Source organism: Ammospiza nelsoni, chromosome 3 (assembly GCF_027579445.1).
Source record: "Ammospiza nelsoni isolate bAmmNel1 chromosome 3, bAmmNel1.pri, whole genome shotgun sequence".
NCBI lineage: Eukaryota > Metazoa > Chordata > Aves > Passeriformes > Passerellidae > Ammospiza > Ammospiza nelsoni.
Window position 1 is genome coordinate 75,227,817 of NC_080635.1, and position 9,397 is coordinate 75,237,213.

Below are 9,397 nucleotides of genomic sequence, written 5' to 3' on the forward strand. Positions count from 1 at the left end.
TTACTATTGGAAAGCTTTTTAATGAATATCATTGCCATAATTAAGAAATTATCTTTATGCATTTAAACAGAGGCCCCACTTATGTGCTGCATGAAATTCTTACTTTGCATCTCTGGAAATCATAGAATATTTCTTTGCATTGGCTAGGAACCCACATCTTAGCACATGCATTATGGCAAATATGAAAGGATTTTTTTATGATCCATTAAGATTAAGAAGTACATGCACCCATTGCCAACAAGCACACCATCTAATCAATCTTGCATTCCATTATTGTGTTTCATACTATTTTTGATGGGAAAATTCCACTGGGTGGGCTGTCATCTCTTTTATAAATAAGGAATAAAATAAACAAACAAATAACCCACTCACAAGCCAGACTGATTCTAAGGCTCACAAGATTCTCATATATAAATGCCTGCATCCCAAAGTAACATCCATTTTGCATTTGAGTTCAAATGATTTAAATGAAAATTAATGGCAGTCGTGCACATTTGGGAAAGTAAGGGTAGACCCTGAAATACAACACTGTTGCTTGGTTTTGATGGATTTGGAAGGCTTGCAACCCAGCTTTCTATCAGGGGAGAAATCAGCAATACAGAATATCTTAGAGTCATTTATTTACACTGTGTACAACAGTCACTGAACATAGATGGTCACAGACTACATGCAGGCTAAACCTTATTTAAAAGTCCTAACCCAAAAGCCACTTTCAGGTTCTCAGGAAATAATTTTCACCAAGAACTAAATCTAATCAGAGAGCATAAGATAGGTTGAACTCCCTGGTTGTTTACAAAAGCTCCCTCATAAACCTGAACACCAAAAACTAACAGTACAACATTCCTTGAAAGTGCATGTATTCCTTGTAGACTGAGAAAAGGAATGTGTAAGATTATATTTAACATGACCACCTGGTGACTCTGCTCCTACTAGAACAAAAGAAAGCTAATATTTTAAAAGGTGCTTAAGACTCTCTGACTTTAGTGTAAGTAACTTTTATGTTCCATAAAGGATTAAACACCCAAGTGCAACTCACAAACAGGATCCAAAAGTGGCCAGAATGTAGCCCCCAGGTGCAGTGCTGCTGACATGAATACTCTTTGGGTGTAGAAGTGGAGTTCAGTCATCTGCACTGCAGGGATCTCTGTCTGAGCTTACTGCCAACACTCCCTTTTCCACCTGTGAAGATAAAATGCTTCTGAGGTGACAGTCATCTCATCCTGAAGTAAATACCTGAACTAGACGTGATGAGACTTCACTAACAATAAAAAATCTGGCGCAGAGTACTGGCTGAGGTTGGTTTTCTACATTGCAGAGGTCTATATTTGGGTGAGATGAATCCCACTGTTTGTGTTTGGGCAGTTTTCACATAGAGAACTAGAACAGTTTTGACATTAATGAGCAGCTTGTCACCTAGTTTGTGCTTGGACTCAAGTAAGCTCTGAAAGAAAGATGTCTCTCAAATCCACAGGGAATTACAATGCTGGAGGCCTCTCAGGGAGCACTACCATGCTCCAACAAGAGAGGAGTCTCAACAAAATATTGCTCTGGCATCTTTCTTTCAAAATCCCAGGCAAAATCTCCCACTGTGACCAAGGGTCTCTGGCAGAGGGAGGGTTGTGCTCCCCTTTACCCTGTGAGATTCTGGAATGTTGTCTCCCACTCTCTCCAGGAGCATTGTAACCCTGTTCACAAAGCTCTGACCTTCTTGCTGGAGATTTCTATCAGGAAAAAAGATTAAAACATTTCTTGAGCCAGAAAGAAAAAGCAGGTGTGACTCCTATATTTGATTGCTAGTGATTAAAGACTTAAGGGCATAGGCAAAAGGAGAATTAGGTGAACTGAGCTACAGGCAGTGCTGTGAGAACTGTCTTACTGTTTGGCATGAGATAAATCTGGCTAAAGTGTATGAAATGCAAAAACAAGAAAAGATATGTCTCACAGGAGGAAAAGTATTTCATTTGAGGAAAGGAAATCAGTGGTAATATTGTACCTTTGCAGCTCATGTCATTTTTAATAAAATCTGCAGGTGGCTTGCTTCTTGTGTAGCCTAATGCTACAGAAATCAGCCAACTGTGAAAGTGTAAAATTGGAATAAACCAATAGAAAATAGGCCCAAAGTTTAGACATTTAACTGACTCTACATTCATAGAGCAAAGATGAGATTGCTCTGAACACAGCCTACATAGTTGGGAAATCTTTGCATGGGTCCTTTGAATTTCAAGAGCAGAAAGTAGGAGGCAAGTTTATTAAAGCAGATAAGGGAGGTGGAAGATTGTGTAGGAGTGTGCTTGAGCATGCTGACCTCTCCCAGACTTCCTTCAGTTAACTTTCTTGTGAGTCTTCAAATCCCAGAGGCTTTGGAGCTCAATTCTTGGGCTGTAGTAAAGTATTTAAGCAAATATTTTAATAGCTTTTCAACTCTTGTTCAAACACATGCATTGCTCAGCAGCAGTTCAAGGGTTAATAAAAGCACACAAACATAATTTATTATAAATTTTTCCTTAATGTGCAGACATTTCCAGTAACATTTTAGCCATTTTTCAGCTCATACAACAACAAAAGGAACAGTTTAGGGTGCATATCAATTATGAAAACATTGGATTTTTCTGCTGCTTTGCACGGGAGGATCTCAGGATCTCACTTTCTGCCAGGAAGAACCACATTCTCAGAGGTGCCCCTTCTTGTTAGGGTTGCTTTTACTCCATACTGAAGACTGTGTAGAGTTGATTTTCAAAGAAAGGAGACTTTTATATTCTCCTTGGACATATAGCTCTTTCTCTGGAAAAAGGAATTCTATCCATATCAAAATTTGACATGCAGAAATGACAACACTCAAAAATCTATGGTGAATAAATATTCCTATTATGTTAATTAGAAATCAGATCAGTAAAGCCCTTGTGACTGTTCCATCAGTTTCAGCAAGCACTGAAAAGCTGCAGAATGGTTTCTGGAAGGAATGTAAAAGTCTGCTGCATGGGAATGCAGCTGCCTGGGGAATAAAGCACAATGTTTTGACACAAGTTTGAATTTGTGCAGGACAGACAGATAAGTATTACAATATTTCCCTTAGGGGACTTTAATTTGTTCCATCTACCCTCACAAGGTGGTCACTGCTCATCACTAGGTTGTCAGGTAGTCACTGTTAGTCACTTCAATGAGACCCTGCCCAGGGCTAGTGAAGTAAATGGAAGGGATCTCCAAATGTAGGTGAACCTCAAAAGCACTCCAAAGGCTCATGTGGGTCATTTCAGTGCCTTTGGTGTTTTCTGGGAGTTGGCATCTCATGGGAGCATTCTTATGAGAGATCAGGTTGGTTAGAAAGAAATGTATTAGCAGCTGCTCTTGTATTATCTTGGAAATTCAGTTTATTTTCTCCCAATTCTGGAACTTCAGGAAAGATTATGAATTGAATTTAAAAACTTTTATTCAAAAACAAAAGTTCAGAAATATCCTAATTTCATCAAATTTGGCTTAGCAATAATCTCCCACCCATGCCAATGGGTATTTATTGCTAAATTTTGTATGGGCTGGTGGCACTGGTACTAGCTAGAGATTCCTATTTGCTCTCTGTGATGGAGATATTCCCAAACTTAAAGACAGATGCAATTTTGATGTAGCTTAAATTTGTACAGCTCTCATTATATTCTTTCAATAGATTAAACCCAGAACTTTAGATTAAAACATGCCTCAAACCTGGGACAAATGTGGGCAGAATTTTAGACTCAGTTTTATTCACTGTAATTTTTCTATTTAATTTCTAAATTGCAATTTAAAAAAGTGGTTTGTTGTTTCATGTGTATAAAAGCTGCTGTGTTACAATGGCTTAAGTACATATCACACCTTATTCAGAGGTATCCCCTATATTTACTCTGCAAATTTTCTCCCCTACTGATTGTTTATACTCAACTCTGTTAACAACAGAAAGTTTACCAATAAACAAAGCACCTTTACTCAGATAGTTTAGGCCAGGTATTTTTAAACTAACCTCCAATTTATACCTCCTTTACCTTTACTGGAACACAGGTACCTTTACTGGTACCTATGCTGGAACACCTTGGCTAAACCTAGGCAAATAAAAATGGTGTAATGTTTCTGTTTAACTTCCTTGGTACTAGAGATGAAAATTCTAGACTGAAATGATATTGTATGACATGAACCAACAGTCTGCCTAAATAGTCTTTCCCTGTGCTTTTGGCTGTCTGGATCAAGTCTTTGATGAGTTCAGTAAAAAAGTACAAAACTGATTGTAATCCTCTCTACTTAAATTTTACATGATCAAAATTTTGCTGGCTTTGATTATTTTGTTTCTGAGCTACTCCAATACAAGATTACTGAGGAGCTGAAGATGTCAGTCCTTGTTGATGTAAACACCTGTAGCTTTAATGAAAGGATCATAGTCATGTACCTGTAAACAAAGAGAGAAATAAAATATTCTGTTTGTTTCTAATCTCAGAGTAACTCTTTCCACTGTCTATTTAAATAAGAAAGTTGATGTATAATTCCATAAATAATAAACAGACATTCCAGTTACTTTGCCAGGAGGAGTATACTTAGCAAAATGAAGGAATTTTGAAGTCCACCTGTAAAATTATTTGTCCTTATAAGCAATAACAGGCATATGTTCTACATCATATTTGGGCCCAGTCTCTGTGGCCCAGAACCAAAGTAAACACATTTTTCTGATGTAATTGTTTATTCTAGTTGAATTAGTGCAACACAGCCATGGCTGTGAGAAACATTTTATTTGGATCAGCTCTCAACCAGAGCTCAGAGAGGTTGCCTACCTGGCAAATCAGCAACAGTAGCTTGTTTTCACAAAGTCCTCCAAGTTTTTTACTCAGAGGAGCATATAAAAACATTTTAAAGCATGGGTTGTGGTCCTTCTCCAGCTGACACTTGAGTAAATCAGAAGTAACTGCAGTGAAGGCAAATGCAGCCCTCCCAGCGTATGTGAGATGGGCTTTATGTTCCACTCCCATGCTCTTTCCCACTCTGACGTACTTGGCACTCAGAAGAATGCACTCACACGCTGCTTGCACACCACAGCTTTTTCTCCTCCCTTTATTTCCTTGTGGAGGTATTGGCCACCAGATGAATGTGTGGCAGTAGTGACAACAACTGGAGCCCTCTACCTGGGTGCTTCACTGGAAATGCCTGCAATGCCCTGACTACTCCTTTGGATTGATATAACTACTTTCACCCTTAACTGTCCTCACTCACATGCTAAAAAGGGAGGGAAAGTAAGAACAGAGTCTAAAAATTTTCACCCAGCACATGAATACCATGTTCTTTTTACATGATAGAATTTTGAAGAAAAAAGTGCAAAGTTACAATGGGAGGATTTTTTTAGAGTTTTAAATGTTCAGCATAAGCTTCTAGAAATACTAAATTCAAAAAAACTCTCTGTTTTAACTGTGGGAAGCTCACTATGTTTTAGGAGGATTAAAACCACATATGCCTCTGTAGATAAGTAGTTTAAGAAATTAATAAGCCACAAGTAAGCAACTGAGGTTAGGAAACATAAGAGTAAATACATGAAATGCTGGTTGACTAAAGCTATTTTCAAAATTAGGGTGATATCTTGCACACATTTTGAGGTGTGAAAGGGATTGCACAGTTCAATTTATTAATATTTATGTGGGGTTTAAATACGAAGGTTCTAACTTTTTATGTATAATTTTTGGAAAACAAACAAACACTTTATCCTTTTTGAGGGGCAGTCAAAAGTGAAATAAAAAAGTTTTAAATAACTAAAAATTTTCCAGCCTTTTTTTTTTTTACCAGATTCTTTAAAATGTTCCACTTTAATTCTAATATGAATTATTACTATTCACTCCTTCCCCATTATACATAGATGTCTATTACTCATGCAAATAAAGCAATCATGAAAAAATTCAGATTATATCTTACTAGCAACAGAAGGGCTGAATGGAGAAAGAAGTTAGGAAAGGAAGGGACAGAAAAGAAGGGGGCATTTGTAAGTCTAAGGCACTCTCAATGTGCTTTTGCTGTACTTCAGTAATGATCAAGTAAAGTGCAAGAACAAGAGCAATTGGTCACAGGTGTTTTTGGCATGATTGCCTGAAGACTGAATGTAACATTTTATCACAGAAATTCTAATTGAGAAATCTCACTAGCACAGTGTGTGCACATGGAAAGGAACTGATGTAGCATTTCTCTATACAGTATTCCCAAGTGATCCTCAGAAAGTCATCCAGTTATTTAACAGATAAACTATATAAGTTTTTTTTTTCACATATACAAATAACTAATGCTGACAGCTATCTTTCTTCTGTTTCCTATATTGTTACACAGGTGGTTCATTCATTGAAAACACCCTCTGCTGTTCCAGATAAATTATTGTACAAACAAACAATGGAAACCTCTGCCCTGGCAACTGAAAAGAAAGATCCCAGCCATTGCATTTGTAAGGTTTCTCCAGCTTTATTCACTCTTTTCAATCAAATCCTTCTGTGAATCAAAAAGAATTAGCCATAAGCCATTTTAAACAAAAGATGTACATCTGGAAAGAGATTACCTAAGCACAAATGTACAACAGAAATCTGCGTGTCACAAAATTATCATCTTTCTGCATTCTTAAAGTCTTCTGCCAAAATGCTTTGCTTATATTGTAAGTTTTCTGTTTGGCCTCTTCTGTCTATACTCTCTCATGAAATGGACTTTTCAACATGAGGAGGGAAATCTGGTTCTAGATATTTAGCTGGATGGAGCAGTCTGTTCATTCTCATCCTCTGGGCCATGCTGATTTTCTCTAGTGTAGATGTGACATTAGCCAATATCAAATCAGTCTTCGTGTTTGCAATTTCTCTTTTAAAAACAACTTTCACATCTTATTAGATTTTCACTCAGCCAATAAAAGCTACTTATGCATGGAGCATAAGCCTTGCAGTACTACTTATAACCTGATTTTCTTAGGGGATTAATGGCAGAATTCAGTGTATTCAACTTCATCTTAAAACTCACCCATCTAAAAGCAGTAGACACCTCCCTTCTTAGCTGAAAACCTCCCACAGATGCTTTGCAAATTTTATTGGTCATGTAATGCCAGAGATGTCTGCTGTCAGGACACAGTTCTTGACTCTTCCCATCATGGTGAGCAAGGACAGAACAGTATAAATTCTGCCTCACTTCTCCTCAGAAACTGTAGTTGGTGTGCTCAGAACTAGAACTTCCTCTTGATTTTAATGAGTGGTCTCAGCCATATTTGATACATTTTTCAGAGATGAAAATTTCACATGCCCTGTGAAAACAGACACCTTGGTAAAGGTAGGAGGTGCTATTATTGCTGCTGAAGGAAAAGAAATGACAAAAACTCCACTTTCACTAGAAACCAGAGAAAAACTTCATGTGACCTGTGCTCATAATTAGTCACTGCAGAATGCAGAATACTCTCCTTTAAGGACTATGTGATAGCTAATAATTTATTTTCCCTCACTTTGGAATATTCATAGCATCTCCCCCATGTCTAGGGACCATAATGAGCGAATTAATGCTGTAACGTTTGTACCTTTCATCTAAAACCGTGAGTCAACCATGAAACATAAACCCGTCAGAAAAGAGGCTTCCTTTTCTTGACTATCATGAAATGATCTCTCTGAAGTACTTCTTCAACCACACTTATTAAAGTCTAAAAAAAGAAAACTTTTTTTTCTCCTGGTATGCAATAATTCACTGAAAAAGTAAAGTGAATTAAAAAAAATAAAATGAGAATGTATGTAACTGGAGAGATTGTTTTGTGGCAGCAAAATAAAAAAGGAAGGCGTAACATATTGATGGCAGTGTACCACTGGAATTGACATACTCAGCATTGGTAAAACTGTTTTCCCAGTAGAAACTAGAATATTCCACCCTTTGCTATGCTGTATTTAGCAGCCATAAACTGGACTTTACTTGTGTGAAGGAGGTAATGCAAGATGCCCACACAAATTCTAGGTTACAGTCACTCAGAAATTCCAAAAGAGTAGGAAGGGCAGTAGTGGTTCTCCACAACCCTCAAACATGTTCAACAATTTTGTTCCACGATTAACACTCCAGAAACTCAACTGTTTCAATTATGAGAAGAAGCCTAGGAGAGGACATACCTGTGAGTTTAAATAGAATGAATTCAACCTTAGGAAGAAGAATCAGAAGGTTGGTGCTAAAATAGCTGAGAAACCATTGGAATAAATACTAGGAATAAAATTATGTTTTCAAATGTTATATATATTTTATGATGGACTCTTGCTAAAATGGGCAAGGGGAAAGAATCTAATTTTCTTTGCATTTTATTGAACAGGGTAGCCAGAAGTACTCCCACATGCTCTAGAATATAGATAAAAGCCAAGGCTGGAGTAGCACCAGTGTCAAATATTAGACTGGAAATCAGTCTTTGATTTTCCACAGGCCAACTGGACAAATTTTACAGGAGCACAAAATGAGTTTCATTTCATTCTTCCTCAAGGTCCCAAGAGGCCTTTGAAAAGAGTTAGGAAATGTTTGCAAGGTGGTGTGCAGTTGCACCTTTCATAAAGAGGAAGCAGAAAGCAAACCACTACCCATGCCATAAAACAGCATTTTACGTCTTTGGGAGCATTCTGCTGTGGTGTCTTTGAACTCAGCTCCCGCTTGGAGACCGCCAGGCCTCCTAATGGAAGTGCCCAATTCTCCAGCACAGTCTGTGGTAAGAATGGATGCATTTGAATGCCTGTAGAGAAGTTCTGTCTGTGTGACATACCCACAGGAGAAGTAAGAACTTAACCCAGGAACAGTAGTTTACTATGTCCCAGGCATTTAGACAGAAGTTCAGGATTTATTTTAGGTGAACTGGTTGAGCTTACACATTCATCAAAGACCCATACTTTGAAACTCTCATCACATATTTTGTCAGAGTGACTTGACTTCATTTTACTTACTCACAGGCAGAGCACTGAAATGTTTGAAGACCTGGCTGGATTCCTTTATTCAATGGAACTAATAATCCAGTTACTGGTTTTGTGTTTAGTGTTTGTTTCTATAGTAGAATCTCATTAATAAATATGATAACTCTTATAGTTTCTTGCATTAATTAACAGGGATTAATGTCTTTTCCATGACATTTCTTGATTTTGTAGAAAGTAGCAAGACTTAAGACTCCTGCACCAATCATTTTATGTATCTGAGATATCTTGTAATACATCTGCAGAGAGCCATTGTTTTCAAATGCAGTTACTTCAGTGATCTTAAACTTTATTATGTGTACATCAGGTGGATAAGTGCTTTTAAGAAACTACTTTTGCAGTTGTGTTTTTGAGTGATTGTTTTCCTTCCAGATTTATATTCTACATATGTTCGTTATTAATAGAGAGAGAAAAAGGCAAAAATGTGAAGACTCTGCCCTGCTGTATCAGGGGTACAT